Genomic DNA, 22,282 nt, shown 5'->3' on the forward strand with positions numbered 1-22,282 from the left:
TACCCTTCTATTATTCCCAGCTACAGATGAGAGAACACTGAGGTTGGGGCATTTATTCAGGGTGCATAGTTAGTGGAATATGTGGGTCCCTTTCTCTTAGAACTGCAGTATATGGCCTAGCCCTGCCCTTTAGGAGTTTACAATCTAGTTGTACAGAAAATATCTATATTTTTAAAACTAATGATCGATACAAGGCAATAAATAGTGTGCTATATTGTGATATGTATAAATTATACAGACTAAATGTACTGTGACATTTCTAAAGATGAGAGGTTCCTTTCTAGTTGTGGATGACCAAAGGAAAGCCACAGGATTTGGGCTTGACTTGAAGAAAAAAAAAAGGACACGAGAAGGCAGAGATCAAGCGGGGAGGAAATATTAAGTCAGATAAAGACAACAAGAAAACTTAAGTGCAAAGTGAGAAAAGTCTAAGTTGTGATTCTTCTTTCCTATAAATGGACACAGGAGTTTACCCCCCAAAAAGAATTGATTATGTGTATCTCAAGCAAGCAATAGTCATTTAGGGTGAGTGTGTGTGTGCAGTGTAAGTGTAGATGTATGCATCTCAAATATTTTATCAAAGCTGGGAATGATGCACCAACAAAGTAGATGCAAAGCCTGAATTGGACTCCTATTTACTTGGGATTACATAGGGGGTTTTCATTGGTGGGGGGGGGGGTGGATTTTTCCTTAAATGATAGAAAAAGAAAGGGAAACTCACTTGATTGAATATGCTTTCTGACCTCTCTGATAAGCTTTCATGCAATTGGTAGAATCTCCTAAATTGGAATCAGGCTCCAGCAGCTGTTTGGGGAACTTGTCACTGACCACTTTTGTTGCAGCAACATGAGGCTGCTCTGAAGGGGCACTGTTAACTCTCATGAGCTTTCATCTCATGCTCCCTCAGTCTTTGGAGGGATCCTTTTAGAAATGCATTTTAAAGGTAGCATTTGTTTATATCTGGTTTGCTAACTGGATGAGTTAGAGTCTTTGGGTTCCCAATACAATGGATAAAAATGAGTGATTAGGGTAAAGAGAATCATTAAATACTTACAATAATACTGTTGCTTTTGTTCAAAAAGTATTTTTCACTTGAATTGATTCTTGTTCTCATTTTCTTTGATTTATATCTATGTGCCCTTTTTCATTAATGACACCCTTTCGAATACTAGAATATTTGGTGGCACTCTTGAAGGAATTAAAGTGCATCCAAAACTATCATACGTTTTGTGCACTTGCCCTTTACCACTATGCTGCCATTTGAATAGAACTGTTTCTTGTTCTGAGCATTATGTTCTCCGGAGGAAAACTTCTTCCACATTCTAGAAAACACTCCATTTTTCATTTGCATTGGTTTAGTGCTGCACATTACAGCTTCTTTCTCTCTCTTTCTTTCTCTCCCTCCGTCTTCCTTCCTTCCCTCCTTTCTCGCCATCCTTCCTTCCTCTCTCCTTCCCTACTCTGTCTTTCTTTCTTTCTACTTGTAACAAGTTGTACGTCTCTTGTTTTCCTGAGACTAGCTTACTGAAATTGCTCCATTGGACAGATATCACTATAACTGAATTGTAAACCAAAAAATTTGTATGTTAATAAATATTTGGTAGCTCATATGGGTAGCTCATATTGATAGCTCAGTATATAGTATCACAAGTAAATAACACCATCCTAATATTATTTTGGTACAAATTTCTAATAACTAATCCTGACCCAGTTTCTCTGAAAATACCCTTCATATTTCCAGCCAGACATTCACTTATGTTTTCTTTGATTTTGCATCTTTTATTTCCTTCTGACATAGGAGATCTGGAAAAAATATGCTTATTTAATTCTAAATTATAATGTGAAAGTTGTCCTGTATCTCCAAGAACACGTATTATAGTTATGAACAAATGATATCCAAATCTAAAAAAATAAATGTAAAATAATTTTTTAATAAAAAAATAAATGTCAGTGCTATCCTATCCTGTATCCTTTCTGGATGTAACACATGGGTCACCTTTATAGGCAACTGTATTAAGGATTTATAATCATAGTGTAATTAGCAGAAGGTATCTGCTTTATTAGTAGTCCTTTGTAATCTTGTTTTTCACTGCAGGATCAGAATGGATTGGTGAATAAATTTTAAAATATAGTCCAATATAGTAAGCCAGCCTTGTTTTTTGGAGTTTTGGCAATGACATCTTCCATAATAAACAGTATCAACAATCACTTGCTGCCTCATGGTCACCCAAACAAAAAGTAAGCTGACACACTGTTTCTCAGCTCTGCCCTTTACTTGAAAGATGTTCTGTCCATAGTTCCATGAGTGCGCTAATCTCTTGTAGGCCATTTGCTAACATCATCATCGTCTGCTCGTTTACAAGCTAGAAAGACCTGATGTTGGACACCCAGGTGTGGTGCCCAGCACAAACTGTCAGGGCTGGAGCTTTCACCAAGCTACTGAGAGTAGCTGTGGAGAGTCAGCCATAGAATCTAGCTCCCTCAGTTATAAGGGAAATAAAAATGAGGTTCTCTTTTTTTAATTCTAATGTTTTTGTTTTTGTTTTTTTTGTTTTTTTTGTTTTTTTTTTGTTTGTTTTTTGTTTTTTTTTTTGAGAGTGTGTATCCCAGTCAGTCTGGGCTGCTAGAACACATTACCATAGATTGTGGGCTTACAAACAAAAGAAATGTATTTCTTACAGTTCTGGAGGCTAGAAATCTGAGATCAGGGTGCCAGCACAGTCAGGTTTGGGAGAGAGCTGTCTTCTGGGTTTCAGGCTTCCTTCTTTGCTTTGTGTCTTTACAGCGCAAAAAGGGCTATGGAGCTCCCTGGGGTCTTCTCTGTAAGAGCACTAGTCCTAGTCTTAAGGACTCTATCCTCATGACCTAATGGCCTCCCCAAAGCCTCACGTCCTAATTTCATCACACTGGGGGGCAGGATTTCAACATATGAATTTTGGAGGGGGGACACAAATATTCAGTCCATACCAGCAATGCAAAGTGAAACGAGCAAATTCTACAAGGAGACAGAAAAAAAACAAGGGCTGTGAGAATTCTGAGATGGAAAAAGTTAGTAGCTAGGGGAAACCTAGTATTTGTAGACTAAAAGGGACTTTAGTGATCATCAGGACATTGGTATGAGTCACGCTAGCATTTTCTCTTTCCTCTCTTTTGCCCATGGTCAGGATTTCAAATCAGAACTCAGAAGTCAGAAAGGAAAGAAGGAAGGAAGGAAGGAAGGAAGGAAGGAAGGAAGGAAGGAAGGAAGAAGGAAAAGAAAGAGAAATAGAAAGAAAGGAAAAGAGAGGGGAAGGGAGGGGAGGGGTGGAGAGGAGAAGAGAGGAGAGGAGAGGAGAGGAGAGGAAAGGAAAGGAAAGGAAAGGAAAGGAAAGGAAAGGAAAGGAAAGGAAAGGAAAGGAAAGGAAAGGAAAGGAAGGAAAGAGAGGGAAAGAAAGGGAAAGAAAGAAATCTCATTGTGCATTGGATACATAATAGTGTGTCTATCTCAACCCCTCTCTGTCCTCTAGATTGACCATTAACATAGTCCATAGTATCTGTATTAACAAATTAACAAAGGGATTTGTATTAACAAATCACACAGCAAGAGAAGCAGGACTCCATTGAGGAGTCCTGGAAATGACTGGCCTTTATGGAACTAACTAGCAATGTACATGGACACCTGATAAAGATCGGAAGGAAGGTCGTGAGACTTCCATTGGAAGGCTGAGCTTTTCTTCTAATTCTCTTAACCTACAATGGGCTACATAAATTCCTGCCTACCTAGTAGTATCTTGTGATTCTTTTTATACCCCCTTAAACACAGTGTTACAGACTCCACTCTGACATCTTCATTCTGAATCTCTCTCCCTACGACACAGAGATTTCTGTAAACTCAGCAGTAAAACCCAACCCCAGAAGTTGACAAAGCTGCATAGTAGGCTCCTCTTACTCAGGTCTGTACCCCTCTGAATGCTGATGTGTTCTTGAAATGAGGGAGCTTTAAAACCCCTTGTTGACATCGGTCTAAGATCTCTCTGTCTGAGGTACTATCAGGGAATTCGCAGGGCATTCATCAAAATCAAGCTGATGCAAGCATGAATACTCACAAGAAAGAGCCCTTTTTATGCTGAAAACTGCTGAAGGCTGGAAAAGGGGCTAATTTATTTAAATTATCCCTCTAAGTGTCAAGCCCCACACTTTCTGGAAGGGTCTGACAACTGTGGGTTAAAGAAAGTTTTCTCAAATTTATAAATAAATTAGTGACGGTGGGAAGTTAACCTGGGAAATCAGAGTAACAGAAAAGTAATCGCCATTGATGTTGATGCAGATGTAGGAAAAATACAGTTTTCTGCTATTAAGCTTTTAAATGTCAGCAAATGGCAGTTTAGTAGATCATTTGCTAATAATGATTAAATTTCTCATTAAAATGTTTCCTTCATTATTCTTCAGGTAGAAATGTGTAATTCAATGATTGTTACATCAATTACACTTAAAAAGCTCATTAAAATACTGAAATATTATCTCTCGTAGTCGGAGTACTTTAAGAGTACTGTACTAATTATAAAAGAAATAAACTCTTATAATAGCACCATTTGAACTGATGCCTTATAAATTCTTAATGTAAAGCTAACATGTAAAGTTTAAATCAAATATATAGATCCAATAAAACAAAACCTTTTTAATCTTGTTTTACCTTCAAAAGGACTCTGATTATTGTAATTAAATAATGCATGATATAATAAAGATCTAGAATGTGTGATTATTTCATTGGCAATTGAATATTGGTGCTTTTTATTTATGCAAGCAATGTATCACAGGCAATATGCATCAAGCATTAAAATATTGATACAATTACACCTAGCTTGCCGAACCAATAAAAAAATCTGTGACATGACTCTGCTGATGATACGAGGACAGTTTGAAATCCTTTTTAAATTTTAATAGTCTGATGTGCTGGGTTATGCTAATTTTGCTAAGAAATAATGCCTCCAAGATTCACTGTTGTGCTTTTCATTCCTGCGAGCGAACAAATCCAGCTTTGCTCAGCATGGCTAACAAGTAGAGTTTGCTTCTGTACGCATTTGACCATTCTTTTTCTGGGAAAGATAAAAAGCACAGTAAGGTTTGGGGTTAGTTTGTTTGTTTTTAAGGGTATTCATTCATATTATAATGACCTTTCTCTAATTTTCTCATTTACTAAGTTTCACAGTTGCTTTTAAAACATTCAAATGCTTTTTATTCTTAAGTCCTTTCTCAACAGAGCAAAGGGTTAGGGAAGTTTTCCTTGTAGCTGTTCTATTATTAAAGCCTTGGCAAGTGACTACGTGGGGCTCTGAGCCTGCCCCAGAAGTCCTCCATGAAAGCAATAGATGACAGAATTTTTCTGCCATGTGCACACCTGGGGTTCAGTGTTACATAGCTGACCCATTTTCTCACCTGTACAAATGGACCCAAAATGCCTTTGTTGTTCTGTGTGCACAGGAGTAATTTCATACATAATTGTTGACTGAAAAACACAGCAACAGAAAGAGACACTCTGCTCATTTGGCTGCTGAAATGTTTGTATGATTCTGGGGGCTCTTTGCTTTATTTTTAGACCCTTACCCTGGCTGGAGGGGGAAGGTGTTTTCTATTATCCCACCCAGCAGCAGTGTTAATACAGAAGGATGCAGAGATTCAGAACGTGATAGCTGTGCAAGGAGCGACAACAACAAGAAAAAAAAAATCACATAGTTCAACTTGCGTATTTTACAGTGAGGGCATCTCGACACCCTAAGAGGTGAAGGGGTTTTACAGGCGTTCCTTCTTTCAACCAGTCTTAGATCAGAGCAGGATCTGATGGAATTACCATCACACCATGGTTACCTAGATCTTCTCCTCAGTGATGGTTATCTGGGAGACCTGATTAAAAAAAAAAAAAAAAAAAACACCCGGTCCCTAAGCAAAAGCTGCCTGATATCTTTGCTCTCCAAAGAAGTACCAGATATACTATGGAGCTCTGAAAGAAATGGGAATTGCTGAGACTGTAAACAGAGTGTATACATTGCAGTAATTTAATCGCGTCTTAAGACCCCAGAGTTGTACTCTAGAGCCAGTAACTGTGTAAACTCCATCTTCACCTTCCCTTCCAGTGACTGTAGTTCCCCTTTTAGCAATGTCAAGTGTATTTTCTCCCTCTTTTCCTATATGAGTAAGTAGCAATGGCTGGTGATGATACAGCACAGTTGATCATCATGAATGTCTATAGGATGTCATATTTATGCTCTTCTGTTTAGCTTAAATCTCACTCAGGTTCTAATAGCAAACAGTCCAGTTACAATGGGCTAGCATTGCAAAGCATCTGCTCAATTCAGATAAATAAGACCAATGCCTTTGAAGGGCAAAGTTTCAATACAAGTGGCCTGCCATTTCATTTGGAGATGGGATTCTTCTGCAGCGTAAATAACAAAGGGGAAAGGGATCATTTGCTAATTGATTAATTATCTTATAAATGAATGACAAACCTGTGGAGTGCTAGCTAGGTGTGTGCAGAAGACCTGGCTGCTTTCTTTTCTCCTTCCAGTGTCTGAGTACAAGTGATGACGAGGCTCTGTACACACAAAGTGGCATCTGTTACACCAGGCTGGAGGCCACATGCCATGATGTGCTTGTCGTTTTGTTAGTACTTGAAAACCATTCGTTGCTGAATGCAGGTATTTGTGTGTGCACACTGGTGTGCAGAAGCATACAAAAAGAAATGAAAATTAAATTTCAAGTCCCAAGCGCTCCAGTGAGTTAAGAGTTCAGTTGGGATGGCCGACTGTTCTTTTTTTTGCCTTGATTTTTACATTCTATAAATGGCAGAGTTGTTCTGAATAACAATCTTTTGTGGACTAAAAGCGCCAAGGATTAAAGATCAGGGAGAAGAGTGTTCGTGAAGTGCAAAAGCTGGGGGTTGCAGTGCCTTGATAACCACAGAAGAGCCGATAATTAACATTCCTGCTTCCTAGGCAAAAGGGCAATTGGTCTTCCAAAGGCGTAGCCTACTGCTCTGTTTCTCCCTCTGTATGAAAGTAGCTGATTTAGTCAGAAAGGTGACAGTTAAGGCTCTTTGCTGGCGGAATTTTTGCATCTTCCCAGTGCCTCGTTTCCCCGACTTTACCACAGAGGCTGTCCATCACGGTTGTTATGTATGCAGGCTGAGTGAGCCCGCAGGGGATCCTAGTTATTTACACTCTTTTTCAAGCTTCGAAGCTGTTATAATCATTCGCTGTCAACTTTGTGCTGACACTGAATTTTACTTTGTGTTTTTTATGCTCGGTTTGGGTCTAAAATACTGGCATCCATACCCTACACTGTAATTCCATGGGTGACTGAGCTGACCAGCCGTATCCTGTATTACTAACAGAGCCCTGGAATCCTGCTCCATATGGAAATTTCAGAATTTGTTGATTGTGGACAATAAACAGAGTCCTCCAGCTTTGTGCTTTTATCCTGGTGGTGGCCCTCAAGAATAAGCCAAGCGTCCGGTTTCATCTCAATGCATTTTCGTCTTAAAGAGCATGTAAGTATCAGTTTCATTTGCCCCTGAGTTGTAAAGTTGAAACAGGCAGAACTTTCCCTCTGCAACACCCAGTGTGATTTTCAGGCATTACTCTTTCCTCCAGACCCCTGTTAAAAGGAAAATGTTTGTGATCTTCCCTTGTGGTTGCCCCCTGCTCATTCCCTTCTGCCTTGAATGGGTCAGAATACGTGCTGGAAATGCATTCATGATTCAGATCAAAATAGAAGTGTTGTTCTAGGTGCCACGAATGACAAGGGACAGATTATACAGACCCTGGGTAAGGCCACCAGAGGGATGTGAGTGATGTGCTTTTAGACTTCATCAGGGGACATTTGCATGCTCAGCCCTCAATGTCCTGTGTCCTAATCATGCGGGAAATAAACACCTTCCTTTCACTTGTGAACAACGTTCTTCCCATGTAGCCCAGGGCCTGAAACCTTTAATGACAGGGCAGGGGATGGTTTCTCCATGTTTAAAATGTACTAAGTTTCTGTGCACCGTCCCCATCCCTCCAATATGAAAATTTCATGTACTTTGGGGCCCAAAGGGAAGTGATCCACAAAATGATATGACCCTATTCTTAACTGGACTTGAAATAAAGCTGGTCAAGGAGCTTGTGTGCTCGGCCAGTGTAATAAAGTAGACAAATAATTACCGAGCAAATCAAACACACTTACACCTCAGATGATTTTGAAATATTATCTATAATCGGGCACTTCTGTGCTAGGAGGAAAGGTTAATAAAGTAATTTAAAAAAGATTGTGTGGAGTATTATAGAATCAGAAGAGGGCTGGCGATCATAATTGTTAATCTCCTAAAACACAAGTTCTGCATTGCACAAAGCAGATATTTTAGTACATATTCTTATTGTGTATTCCACTTATTACTATATTAGCTTGCTTAATTATCCTGTATAAAAACCTTACTTTCGATTTTTTTTGGTATTAAAAGAGTTGATATGATTATTCCAGCAGACCAGCCATGCATATGTCAGTCTTGATGTGTAGATGTGTACAGACAAGTAATATCTTTGAAAATTAGTTGTCTTTATGTATGCCACATAGGAGAGCAATACTGGAGTGGGCACATGGTATTTATGTAGTGGCAACCCTTTCCTTCCTGCTGTCATTTGCCACAGATACATAGACAATGACACAACTTTTGCAGTTGGAATTGCTGGAATCAAGAAAGGTAATTTCTAAGCTAGTTGCTAGTAGTTTAATACTCTTGAGATAGAGCTAAGGTGTATGGTTGTGGGATGTACCTGCAGGAAGATCTGTTCACATAAAAACATCTCTTCTGAATTTATTAAAAGTCATATAAAAAAGTAAGTTTTAATCATTCTTTCTTCTATTGAAGAATCGATTTGGCATAGAAGGAAAAAAAGGGAGGAGGGTAAGCATGGGAAGATAGAAGTCCCACCTCCACCAATATGTGTACCCCAGGGCAGATTGGTTTCTGGAAAATAGGAATAACAAAAAGATCTGCCTCATAGGGCTTTTAGAGGATATATGAAAGAACTACGTAAACTTCAAAAGCCCCTGCTAAAAATATTATTTATTATACTTCTTTATTTCACCAAAGTTTCCCATCACCTTCGTATCATAATATTTTCTCATAAGTATTTGAAATATTTAATGTATGGTTATGCAACTATGTTTCACCTTAAATTAAGCCCAGACTGGTTAGAAATACGTTTCTAATGTTTTTCTGTGCAGATAATTTGTGCTTTAAATTATTGCCCTCTCTTGGCCCTGCTGCCTCTTCTGGTAACCTTATACTTTTCTCCTTCCACTTCCAACATCTCAGCCAGGTGATGTGCTGCTCCCATGCTTTCACATCCAGTTTATCCTTCGCCTCCTTGTACTCACGCTTTTGTGGCCGCCACACCACTGAAACCAATCTGTGTTAGTCCACGGCCGCCAGTGGTCGTTCCTCCAAACCATGCCTTTGACCTGTCTGCCGTGGGCAACCCTCGGCCTCTGTGACACAGCCGGCTCCGGGTCAGCCGCCCACTCCCGCTTTGTGTTTCCCTTCCTTCTTCTCCTTGCTGGAGAGGATGCTCCACAAGCTCAGCCTGAGCTCCTGGCTCTTCTCTCTTCCCCCCTGCCCTCCCCGGCGCCTTCAGAGGCTCTGTCCATTCCCGCTGCTTCAAAGATAGCCTTGCTGCTACTTACGCCGCCCACATCTCCCTTTCAAGCCTCAAACCCCAATCCCTCATAAGAACATAAACAAACACAATTCTGGCTGCAGCTGTGCAGAGCTCTCCACTAGCAGGAGTTACTGTAGCTGTCAGAGTGACCAGATTTGAGGAAGCTTTATTTTAGAGTCAGGGGAATTAGGGTCTTAATTCCTGCAGACTGAAGCAATTGTGACGTCGTTCATTTGATGTGATTTTGGTGTAGAACCAAGCAGACTTGGTGACATGTTGGAGCCCTGTGCTAGAACCACCTACTAAACATTGTTTCTCATAACAGTGGGGGTTCAGAAGGAGCCTTCCTCTCTCATCTACCACCTGATGGCGTGGGTTGAGGACTGTGGGGATATGGCAAGGTAAGGGATACCCTGCCAGCACAGAGGACTTTCAGAATGACTGAGCTGACATGTCTATTAGTTGCTTTGTGGATTAAGATTTTCCTTTTCTCTGGCAGCAAATACTAAACTCTTAGAACTCTTGGCAGTAATGTTGGCAGGACTCCAGTAAGCCAGCCTCTTTTGAGGACTTTGACCCAGGCCAACATGGTCTATGATTTCAATTAAAAAAAAAAATCAAAAGGTGAAAAAAAAAATGAAGAAGAAATCACAACACACTGTGACTCTCAGGTGGCATCACACCCACGAAATTTTGTGGCACCGTTCCACCTGTCTCCTGAGAGATGAGAACCTTGTCTAGTGCTGTCTTTCATCACTGCAAAAAAAGTTCAAGTCAGGACCACAGATGTCTAATATGTGTCATTGAAAGCATGGCTTTTCTCTGAACTTGGCAGCTGAAATGAGTTGACTCCAACCTTCTTCTGGGATCAATACCAAGTCCCTATGGAGAGCCGAATGTCTTTCTCGAGGAAAACTCATGGACCCAGTGTAGATTAGGGGGTGGCAGGTGTCGAGGGAGGATGGGAGAATTATGTTTGTGAAGGAAAATCAAGGGAGCAGGAAGATCTCTCTTCTCTTCTCATTTTTTGGAACTCAGCTACCATCACTTCACATGCCCTGCTTCTGTAATCAGTGCTTCTGGATCTAATGTTGCTCTTCTGTCTGGCTGCAACGTTAGGGCACGAAGCTTCCGATGGAATTTGCTGGATGAGTGGCTAGTTGGTCAGAACAGAAAACTAACAGACGTTATTTTTTTTCAGCAGTATTTTCCTTTGGCCATGTTTCCCAATAAAACCTTCTAAATTCAGTATGGTTGTGTCTGCATGACTGATTTCTAGGGTAAAGCAGGTAGGTAGCATATTATTTCAAATACATAAATATTAGCCATATGTAATGCTGGCCAACAATTTATTGGTGGGATTGACTTTGTTGATAGCAGCTCTGCTTTGTTGATCCCTCTCTCCCTCCTTTTCTCCTTCCTTCCGCCATCCTTTCCTTCCTTCTTTTCTACTTTCCTTCCTTCTTCCTTCCTTCCTTCTGTCTTTCTTTCCTTTCTTGGATACAATATGGATATCTTATATTTATTATCATTGACCAAAATGATTTGTTGTGTTTCCTTGCTTATAATACTGACATCAGCCATTGCATTGTTCAATTGTTCTTGTGTTTACATTTCTACACAAGGTTAGAGTTTTCCTACAATCTCTGGAGATGTAAAGATACAAAGAGTAAAAAACAGAATAACTGGTATGTCTTTATATAAGTAAGGTCAGAGCACATCATCATATCACATTTTTTTTAAACAAGGTAACAGAATTTCATACTATGAGTACCTAAGATCCAATACACGGAACAGGTTAGAGAAGTAATATAGTCATAGTAATTACTTTCATCTGGCAAAATATTTCAGTCAGCAATGACTAGCAATAAAATAAAATGATCACCTTTAGTGTATCTATTACAAAAACAATTGCCTAAAATAAGAGTGGTTTAAAATACCTGGTGGAATATAAAACATCCATACAGACTCTCTCTCTCTCTCTCTCTCTCTCTCTGTGTGTGTGTGTGTGTGTGTGTGTCTCCCCCTCCCCCCTCATTCCCTCTCTGTCACACACGTGCGCGCACACACACATTCCACACAGTCCACAGACTGTGTTAACAGCAATTTACCTGAAATGTACAGCAGTTTTTGTTCAAGAAAAAAATACTCCAATTAAGGATTTATAAATAAATACTGTACTATTATAAGTACCGTCCTTTTAGAAATGAGTTTTCTTTTAGCTTTTAAGGTTTATAGAAATCACTTATCTGCTCCTTAAAAGACTACTATTCTTTTTTTCTTCTCTTTTTTTATAAATAGAGTGAATGTGAAACATCATTAATCCAGTCGTAATATCATCTGATAGTAGCTAATCCTTTCTTAGGCACAGCTTTTCTTGGGCCTTTGGAATATAGAAATGTGCTTTTACTGTCAGGCATTTTATTTAAGCATCAATCTATTCTTCATGCTTAATTGTGTTTTGTGAAAGACCACCAAGCAAAATGAACAGTGTCTTCAAAGTTCCTTCCCTGGGAGTCCTGTGACATTCTCCAGCCCGCTGTTTTGTATGCTAAGGTCATGGATCAAGGGCAGCTCCGTGCCTGTGGTTTGGACTTGGCTGTGGGCTCCAGCGGGATGATGCAACCCGCACTGATCCTAATCGGTCAGAAGAAGTCTATTAAGTTTGAGCCCTTAAGCTGTCGCAGCCAAATCAGGGATACCAAAGTTACATTTGTTTTTGTGATGACCATTCATTTTGGTCAAATGAAGAAATTGCTCGTGTGGGTTTTTGTGGCTTCAGGGGCAAAATCTGTGAATGTCACGTATCTTTTAGCCTCTCTGCTTTCCCAGAGATATTATTGAGAAGACGTTTATGAAAAAAAAATCATTTTTATTGCAGCTGTTTATAAGTCACCTTGATCATAAAGGAAAAGAGGAAAAAGAAAGGTAATCAGAAGCTCGGTTTCTTTCTCTTAGTGAATGACAAAGTTGGGAAGGCCTGTGTGCTGAGGTCCTGGGGACCCAGTGCGTGGAGCTGGGGCTGGGGCTGCCCGTGTCACTTACTTAACAGGCAGGAGTGGGCTTAGGACTTTCATCTTGAAACTCTTCATGCTTTTTCAAACACCGTAGTCTGGCTGAATCAGAAAACATCTAAATCTTCTCTCTTAGATCCAAATTATAGCTGTGCACTCAGTTTTTTTCACCTATGAAAAGATTTTTGGTTTGAGAACAATGCTGCCTGGGGATGGCATCCTGACCCATAGCTGCCAAAAAGAAAGAATTAATTTTTCTCCCCATTTTCTTCTTTAAAATTGTTGAATTTTTAGTTAGCCAGGGGAAGGGTTTCCGAGTGATACAAATGTTTATCTGAACTCACTTTCTAGTAAAACAAATGGAAAACAGGAGTGCATCTGGTGTATGCATTGTTTCATCATGGCAGAACAATAGACTTCAATGTGCTTGGCAGGGAAGAACTTAGGTGTTCCATTTCATAGATGGAAAAACTGAGACCTGAAAGAGTAAATGTCTTGTCCAGACAACTGACAGCAGAGATTGCTAGAAGCTATTTTAACTCTCATGAAAATGGTTTGTTTACCACCAATATCCAGCAAAAGCTGTCACCTTCTGTAGGAACAAAAATTTTCATAATGTTCATTATTCTAATAATAAGAAGATATATGCAATAGTAGTTGTTTTGTGGCTGTAAAGTGAGGCTGACTTGGATTGGAGCATAGCTTGGACCCCTGTAGAAGTTCTTCAATTTTTCTGAGCCTCAGTTTGCTAACTTGTAAAGTGGTCAAGGTAATTATTCATACTTCAGAAGTCTGTTATAAAAATGCATATAAAGTATTTCACACCAGATGCAGAACATTATAATTGCCCTATACATGATGGTTAACTTTGCAGTTTACTGACAACCTCCCCAACATCAAGGGGAAGAAAATTTTACAGTTCCAGTCAGGAAAAGGAAAGCATGTGTGAGTATGATATAGAAAATAATACGTTTTCTAAGATTGCATTGTGAGAACTGAAAAAGTATAAAAATTATGGTATTTCAAATTGGCGTACTATTATGTTGCAGTACTGCTAGCAGATAGATGTAAAAATAAAGTACAGATGTATCTCTTTTTAGCCAAATCTGATATATGGAAATCTAGATTTAGAGAAAGACTGGTTATAGGGTCATTATTTGCTTTACAAAGCTATTTGGCTTAAGGTTCCTTTATAAGGGAACTTCCCTCATATCTTTAATGTAATATTTCATTTACTGAAAAATCACACAACTTTGCAAGAACTCATTTCATGCACAAATTGAAGCACATCTGTTGAATGTATAGAGGAAAAAATAGAAGTTGAAAGAAGGAGTACATTAAAAGTTAGGAATAAGTCAGATAATAACACATATGAGGCACACAGAAGGAGAACATTAAAAGTTAGGAACAAGTCTGATAATAACACGCATGAAAAATAAAGTAGCAAGGGAACATGACGTACTGAAACTTTATCTTTTATAATTAAGGCTTATTAATAACACAAATTCATAGAGTTCCTATTCTGTGTGTGTGTGTGTGTGTGTGTGTGTGTGCACATGTGCTTATAAGAGAGAGAGAGAGAGAAGGAGAGAGAGAGCCTGCCATCACCTCTCTATATGGCTTTCTGTTTCGCTGTGAGCTGACTCCTCCCAAGTTCTCCAGAATTTGACACATGCACCTAAAATGCAGCCATAATGCACTCACGTCCTTCCAAAGCCCATTGATTTTGCATGTCATTCCTTTTGACTAAAATTTTGTCCTCAACACTCTGGCAACCTCAGTAGCTAATGTCTATATCTGTCTCAGCTAGGCTTCCCCTTCACTGGAAGGTCTTTTGGATGGCATTTCATCTCCAGAACACTCAGGGAAGCCAACCTTTGCTGGACATTGGCTTACCTTCTTAGATGGTTTTGTTGTGGGGTGTAGCAGAGCATAGACTTTGGAATCCAATGGACCTGACCTTGAACTCTGGCTCCATATCTGACTTGAGGTTTGACCTGGATCATGTGTACTGATCTCGCTGGGCTTTACCCTCGTTCATCAATACTCCTGGGAAAATCAACGGTACTTCATATCATTTCTGAGGAGATATGGTGAAATGCGTAAAGACCTTAGCATAGTGCCTAGAAAAAAGTTGGGATACAACAAATGTTTCTATCATTTTTTCTATATTACACTGCATTGTAACTACTGATTTATTCCTCTGTTTCCCCATTGAACTATGAGCTACTTAAAGGAAAATACTGGATCTTACCGAGCTCATATTGCCAGAGCCCATCTGATTCATAAAAGGTGGGCACCAAATGCATATTTGTGGAATCTAATTGAGACAAACACAACAGCGTATATTTTCATGGAATATGGCAAGTCCGGGAGTAAAGTTATGCGGAAGGAGAAGAGAAAGAACGAAGAGGTACAATGAAGTCCAAAGGGCACATATCACTAGAGAACTCTCCAGGTTGCCCCCCAATTAATTAGCAAGTATTCTTTGGGAACATTTGTTCAACCAGTTTTGAGTCACTCTAATTACACTGACTTTTTTTTCAGTCTACTAATATGTTATGCAGTAATGTGCTAAATGCCTTGATAAAACTGAGACCCGTTCCCCCAAACTGTTTGGTTAATCATTCCCAAAAACATAAAGGAAACCTCAGAAAGATTAGGGAAAGAAAGAAAGGGAATGAGGTTGATAAAGAGGAAGGAGGAACGTGGGGAGGAAGGAAGGGAGAGACTCATGTGCTCTGGAGTGAATCTCTGCTAATTGTAGGTAATTGCTACTTTCTCTAAGCACAAACAATTCATACCTGTGGTAATCTGTTCTAGAATTTTGCTAGAGATATGTTCTGGATATTTTTCTGGTTTTGCAAATTAAGTTTTTCCTTCTTTAGACCACACTGATCCCTGGTTGCCCATGATTAAACCACGATTTAAAAAAAAAAAAATCATTGATAGGCTTTTCACATTCACATCTGGACCGTTTATTAGATTCTTTCAGTTACCTGAGAGATAATTTGCCTGGACTGGAGCCTTGAACTCATTTGAAGCAACCAGGTTATATTTTAGTATGTCTTGACTTATCTTGGGCCACAGTTCACTCTTAACTCTGTTTGCTCTGCCCTCTCCAGTTTGAAGATCATTCTTCGTGATAGAGACCACAAAATCAGAATAGGAGTTGAATAGTTCTGTGTTCCTTGTGACATCTGTTAACATTTTGCTGTGTGCCCCAATCAATGTACCTATCCCTTTGTTCTTCTTTACAAACAGAGCTTAAAATAGCTTTCTGTTGTCCTTGGCAGTTTTTCAACCTATAGCCAACCTTTAGCCCTCCTGACAACATTCTTAAGGCACTTTTTTATATTGGCTTCTCATCATCTTTTCAGCCTTCCATTTTGGGTCTGTGTCCCTTTATGTTGTGCATTCAATAGCTTTAAAAAGGGAAAACAATGCTCTTTTCATGTTATATTATCTTGGAATAATCTTTGGAATAATCTGTGATTGTTTTGTCAGAATTTTTAAAATAGATTTATTTTCCCTTTAAAATGATACAATCATAGGATCATATGTACATTCTCATTACTTTGATGCCTGCTTTTCTAAATTCTAAGGTAAATACCTATGTCCAAAATTATTTTTCTGTGAATATGACTCTAAGATGACATGTTACTTCCCTCCAAGTTTCTCATCACTTTTAGCTCATCAATTGAAGCTTCCTCCTTGTTCAAAATAAATTCAAAGTAAAAATTCTCCAAACTGATTTCTCATCTTTCTCAGGGACGCAACCAGCAGAAGGCAAGCCAAAACCTTACCAGAAGTTTTTCGTTTAGAAGAATTTTATGGCAAGTCTGTGGGAGAAGTTTCCCATCACTAATTTAACTTATCTCTATATTAGTTCTATAATCTGTGTTAGGAAGGCATGGGACAGGTAGTCAGTCCATTTCTGAAATGAAACAACTTTGAGTTTCCTCTTCTTTTAACCTCACTGAAATGCATCCTCTCACAGTTCCTCATCAGGGCCATTCATGTCCATTCTTCCTTGATACAAAGTGCTGGAGCCACATCCACATTACAGACTCTTTTGGGGGCCAATTATACCCATTCAAAATGTGGCTCATAGAACGGTGCCAGTCTGCATGTGGTTTATTAGTGGTTTGCAAAAAGATAAGCACAGAAATGGAAAGTAATTCTGTTGACACTTTTAAAGCAATTTAACAAAAATAATTTTATGTATGTTGAATCTAATAAACATTGAGGCTTGAATTTTATATATCTTTTTAAGAATTTTTTTCTAGTGATTTCTTTTTATTACACTGCACAACAATATTGGTTTAGAACAGACTGGAAAGGAAGAAACCGGTGAAGGACCTTGGATGATCTGGGAAGCACTACTAGACAGGAGGTCCACGTCTTACAAAGACTTGATGTAGGTGTAAGGTCATATCTAGCTTTTTTTATTGAAGTGACACATAAAATGTATTATTCTTAGTCTGTTTATTTGTTGTATATGACCACACGGAACAAATTCATTGTCTGCCCGCCTTTGCTGTTGGTTTCTTCTGAAACATCCTGATCGACTCATGTACAATTCAAGATCTCTAAATCATATCTCTTGATACAGCTTAATACGAAGTTTTAAAGCTTTATTCAGTTTTTGCCTTTTGGGGGCTCAAATTTCAGCACAGTTTGCTTGGCTGTGATATTGTATGCCATCAGTCCTCAAAGGACTACTTCTTCTGTGCAGAAGACCCTCTTTGTACCATTAGGAAGTGAAGGGAAAACAAATCCTCTTTTGGACCACCTGGTGATTTCCCAGATCCCCCTGGGGTTCTCAACTGAAATTGGAGACAGATGCTTCTACCACCTGTAGGCCCATGTCCTCCGCTTCTTGCTTCCATTTCATGGCCACAGGTAAACCGTGACCACATCTCCTAGAGACAGCATTGACCACCACATAGAATCACAGTTGAGATTCTATGATGACTTACATACATGTTACATCTACATCCCAGGAAAATCGTTTACGTCACATAAGGGCCAAACATGATTTCCTGAACTCCTTTGTAGAGAGCTAACTACTCTCTCCCTCCACCTTTGCCTCTTGGAGAAGTTGATGAAACTCTTCCAGTGTGACTGTCCTGAGAATTCTCCTCATTCTACGTGTAATGGGAGGGAGGTTGTCATTGCCCTCATGGGAAGTCTATACTCATGATCCAGAGAAGTGGTTCCATCTATGACATGAAACCCCACCAGTCCAAACTTTCTTCTTTTTCCCCTCTTCACACCAGATTCAAATTTTCCTGGCTTCTCAGAAATGTTCTTTCTTCTTTCTTGTTGGGTTCCATTTATTTACAAGTCATTTCTAGGACCTTTATCTTCTTTAATAAGCTGGAACCACAGAATGGCACTCATCAAGTTCCTTTACTTTCTTCTCAGGACAGAACTCCAAGCTGCATTTACAAAATGCATATTACTGAGAGCCTGGACAGGAGGGAAAACACAGAACTATCTAGCAGGATCCTCTGTGATCCTAACCCCCAGGTATCAACACACACGCTGCCTATCACAGGTGCCCTTATAGTCCGTCTATTTGCTATTCCTTGTTACACCAAGGCTTCCAGCACCGGGTTGTATGTGGCGGTGATGGCTGCGGTGCAACGGGGCGCTGAGTAATGCTGCCACTAACCAGTGTGCTGCGTGGGTTAGATCTGCTTCCTTGTTCAAACCCAACGCAGAACAGCCCACCTGGAAATGGGAGTTCTTCACAGCCTCTTCCTTGTCTTTGCTCCTCATTCCTTCCAACATCTCATTAAAAGCCTTTGGGATGTGATGAGCGCAAGCGCTGGGAGGACAGATGAGAGAGGTAATGGATCTTGGAGTTATGAAAACCGTGGATTTGTGCAGCCTCGGTGCAGGGGCTACAGAGTTTGGGATACCATGAGGCCGTAGATACCTGGGTGTAGGCCTGGGTCTAGGGTCCTTTGCCAGTAGAGGTGGGAGAACTCACACTCTGAACAGGAAATAGGAAATGATGCTTTTCTGCAGATCTTCCCGTATTAACCCATCTCATTCTTTCCTCGCTTTGTATCTCATGCTTTTCTGTTTCCTGGAACCAAAGGGCAGGCCAAGGCAGTTTGCATTTCAACTCAGCTACATGATGACAAATATGTTTTCTATGGGCCAAACTGTTATTTAAGTATTGTTTCTATGGAAAAATTAATTACAAATTCTAAAGCTATTTACCAATTAACTTTGGGAATTAAACACATTTGTCACTTGGAGGCTGACTCTATGAGGTCGATTTAACTAAATACATACAGAAGTATATGTGTGTACTAGAATGCTGTATTTCAAGGCGGCTGTTAGATCGAGTATAAAATATGGTCTATTATATTGTGAAAGCAAAAAATAAATAAATAAAAAAGCTTGACTTGATCTAAACAGAAACTGTAATATTCTAAAAGTTTTTTACAAGCTAAGAAATGTATCTATGTAGACCTTGAACCTTGATTTGGACCTGTGTATTTAAGGATGAAATTTTAAGAGACGTGAATTTCACCAGATGTATGTTTTCAAGCAATCACTTGTTGGAAACAGTACACTTCTCTTTCCAAAATATTTTGCTTTAGCTCTAACACTTAGCTTAAAAAATTAATTGCAATAGAAAATTGAAAATACCGTATCTGTTATTTCCAAAGTTGGGATAGGGCAAAACCCCAAATTCGTAATGCAATAAAAATATTATTTGAGAAATTTTATTATGTCCCTTTAAAAGGCTATAAATGTTTTAGCTTTCATTTGATGTTTTTAAATACAATCCTCCACTTAATGTGTGTGTGTGTGTGTGTGTGTGTGTGTGTGTGTGTTTGGTTATGTATTTTCCAACAGAATTAATAAAGTCAAGGTGCTAAAACAAGGCCAGTGCTTATTCCATAGAATTGTTTCTGGAACAAAGCAAATAAATAATTATACTTTATTACAAGTAGCAAAATTTAACTTGATTATCTGAAAACTAATTATGTTAACTTCTATGACTTAAAGTGCAGTTTTTCCCCCATTCCACTAATTAAAGGGATATTAATATCAGTTGTATTTTAATCCTTGAGAGTCAGAATTCATAACGTATGATCACTGCCCACAATTTAACACAAGCCAAAATGATGGTAAAAGAGACCTAACAGTATACAGTTGTCAAAATGTACCTGCAGGCTCTCAGAGGAATATTAGAACAATTGACGGCAGGTGAAATAAAAGAAGTCTCAGACTTCTGAGTTCAGGAGGATTCAGCAGAATTTCCTACAGTGTCACTTGGGTGCTTAAAGCCCTAACATATTACATGAATGCTTCCTGCAATTAGAATAGCAACTACAGGTGGAACAGATTCAAAACTGCTTACCAAGTTGTTTGTATCTATTTCCCATGGGTTTCCTGAGGCCACAGAGACAAGGAAACGGTCTGAGTTTTCTTTCAAAACTAATGCACATTAGTGGTGGCACCTTATTGGGAACCCCATGTCATTCCCTTAAAATCATAGACAGGCCACCCAATTAAAATTGTACTTTGTGGGGCGCCTGGGTAGCTCGGTTGAGCGTCCGACTTTGGTTCAGGTCATGTTCTCACAGCTTGTGAGTTTGAGCCCCTCGTCGGCCTCTGTGCTGACAGCTCAGAGCCTGGAGCCTGCTTCGGATTCTGTGTCTCCCTGTCTCTCTGCCCCTAACCCACTCACATTCTGTCTCTGTCTCTCTCAAAAATAAATAAACATTAAAAAAAAAAAAAAAAAGAATTGTACTTTGTGGAAACCAAAGCAGCCCAGCCCAGGTGCTCCAAGGTACACTCATAGGGGCTGAAGACCTGCTTACACTGAACCACGCAATGCCTGCCTTGACCCCCTGCAAAGAAACACATCTTTTGCATATATGCTCTGTAGCAACCAGTGCTCTGCCAAGGAAAACTGCTATTTTAAATGGAGGCGCTTTCTGTATCAGCAGGAAGAATTTATGCCCAGCCAGTAAGGAGGCAGAGAGAAGCTTTTGTTGTCTGTCACATGTTAGTGCAGGGAAGTGCTCTGCCCTGAAGGTGCCAGGTAAAGAGAATTGCCAAGTAAAGAAAATTTATTGAATGTGTTTCCAAAAAGGAAGCATAATCTGACATTTTTTTAAGGATCTCAGAAAAATAACTTTCCTGTTTTTTTTTTAACTTTCCTCAGTTCTAATACAAAGAATGCAAATACAAATGCAAAAATACCTACCCTGTCTTAGAGTGCTTTGATATAGCTTTTTCAATTTAATCATGTTTTCATTTGTAATTATTTTCTATGCTTCTCTCTATTCATATATATGTCTGCCTGTATCACACCTCTAGATGTTGAATTTATTAATTTTTCCCCTCTCTAGTGCTCTCCCTCCCCAGGAACCGCATTATTTGGGGTCCGCCTGATACTTCCCCTACCACGTCTCACTTTGGGGTAGCCAAAGTTCTAGACTTTTCAACCTCGGAATGGAGGTAAAGGATCAAACTTCCTTTTGAAAGCCTAGAGCAGTCTGAAATCTACTTCAAGCTTTAGGTTGTGCTCTGGCTTTGGAAAGCAAGTTAAGAGCCTTTAGGCTTTTCACACCTTCCGCCCCGCCCCCCTAACTCTAAGCCCCGCCCTCATTTCCTGCTACCACCAACTTTCCCACAGTTGCCCTCAGGGTTTGTTCGTTTGCTCAGATGTTCTTAGGACTAACCTGAAGGTGGTCACATTTGCCTACTCCAGGATTTTAGAAAACAGGCTAGACCAAAAAGACAAACAACAAAAACAACAGAACAAAAACACCAAGTGGATGAATCCGAATAAAATGAAGGCACCTAATTTCAGATTGTATCGGAATGTCGCTCGGCCCTTTTTCTCTCTCTCTCTCTTTACAAAGCAACCTCAACTCCCGTACTCTGTTCCAACTTGGTCGGCGACCGACGAAGTGAAAGGTTCCACCTCTGAGCAGGTAAAATATGTTTGTTAGAGAAGGACTGCTCCGCGCGGTAAGAATGACAACAATTAGCACATGCTACTCATTAACAAACGGAGATTAGAGCAGCCGAAATGGCAAGCTGCCATCAGTGTGATAGTTACGGGGCAGTTTAATTTCTAACGAATGTGAGCGCTGGATCAGTAACAATATTCGACAAAATGCCGCCTGCATTCTCTTATGGCTTTCATTACCAAATTGAAAATCTGTGTAGATTTCTGAAAATTACTTTTAAATGTAGCCAATCTCCTAGACTGCAAGGCTTGATTTGCTGGTGAGGGAGCCCTGCTGTGAGATTTTAATGAAAGATCATAGTGGCCCTCCAAGGCCGGCAAAGAGCTATAGGCCCTGGAAGACCCGAAATAATCTGTTTTACTTTTAATGGCAGCCATTTTATATTCATTAAGATCAAAATGCAGTTTTGCAGGCAAATTGCAAAGCTGTTCCACTCACAGCTTGAGAACCTGGAGGCCCTACAGCTTTTTATCTTGTTCATAAGCAAATATGCAGTTAATATCTTTTAATATGCTTTGATGCTTGGTACCTTATGGGTACATTGTACCGGAGGTTAGAGGACTGCATGTTTCCTTGGCAC

General features: G+C 39.6%; 1 long non-coding RNA gene across 5 annotated transcripts in view; it reads left to right on the forward strand.

Moving 5' to 3' along the window:
- The window catches only part of LOC106976764 (uncharacterized), a 593,570-nt gene that overhangs the window by 474,491 nt on the left and 96,797 nt on the right, over positions 1-22,282 (forward strand). For 4 of the 5 annotated variants that reach the window (XR_008289330.1, XR_008289331.1, XR_008289328.1 and 1 more), the window contains one exon: positions 7,367-7,522. This is a non-coding gene — a long non-coding RNA (uncharacterized LOC106976764). Of the gene's footprint in view, positions 1-7,366; positions 7,523-21,353; positions 21,664-22,282 lie in introns of those variants that run through there. The other variant, XR_001430527.3, reaches the window with a different exon arrangement.

The sequence above is a fragment of the Acinonyx jubatus genome, chromosome A3, assembly GCF_027475565.1.
Source record: "Acinonyx jubatus isolate Ajub_Pintada_27869175 chromosome A3, VMU_Ajub_asm_v1.0, whole genome shotgun sequence".
NCBI classification, from domain to species: Eukaryota; Metazoa; Chordata; class Mammalia; order Carnivora; family Felidae; genus Acinonyx; species Acinonyx jubatus.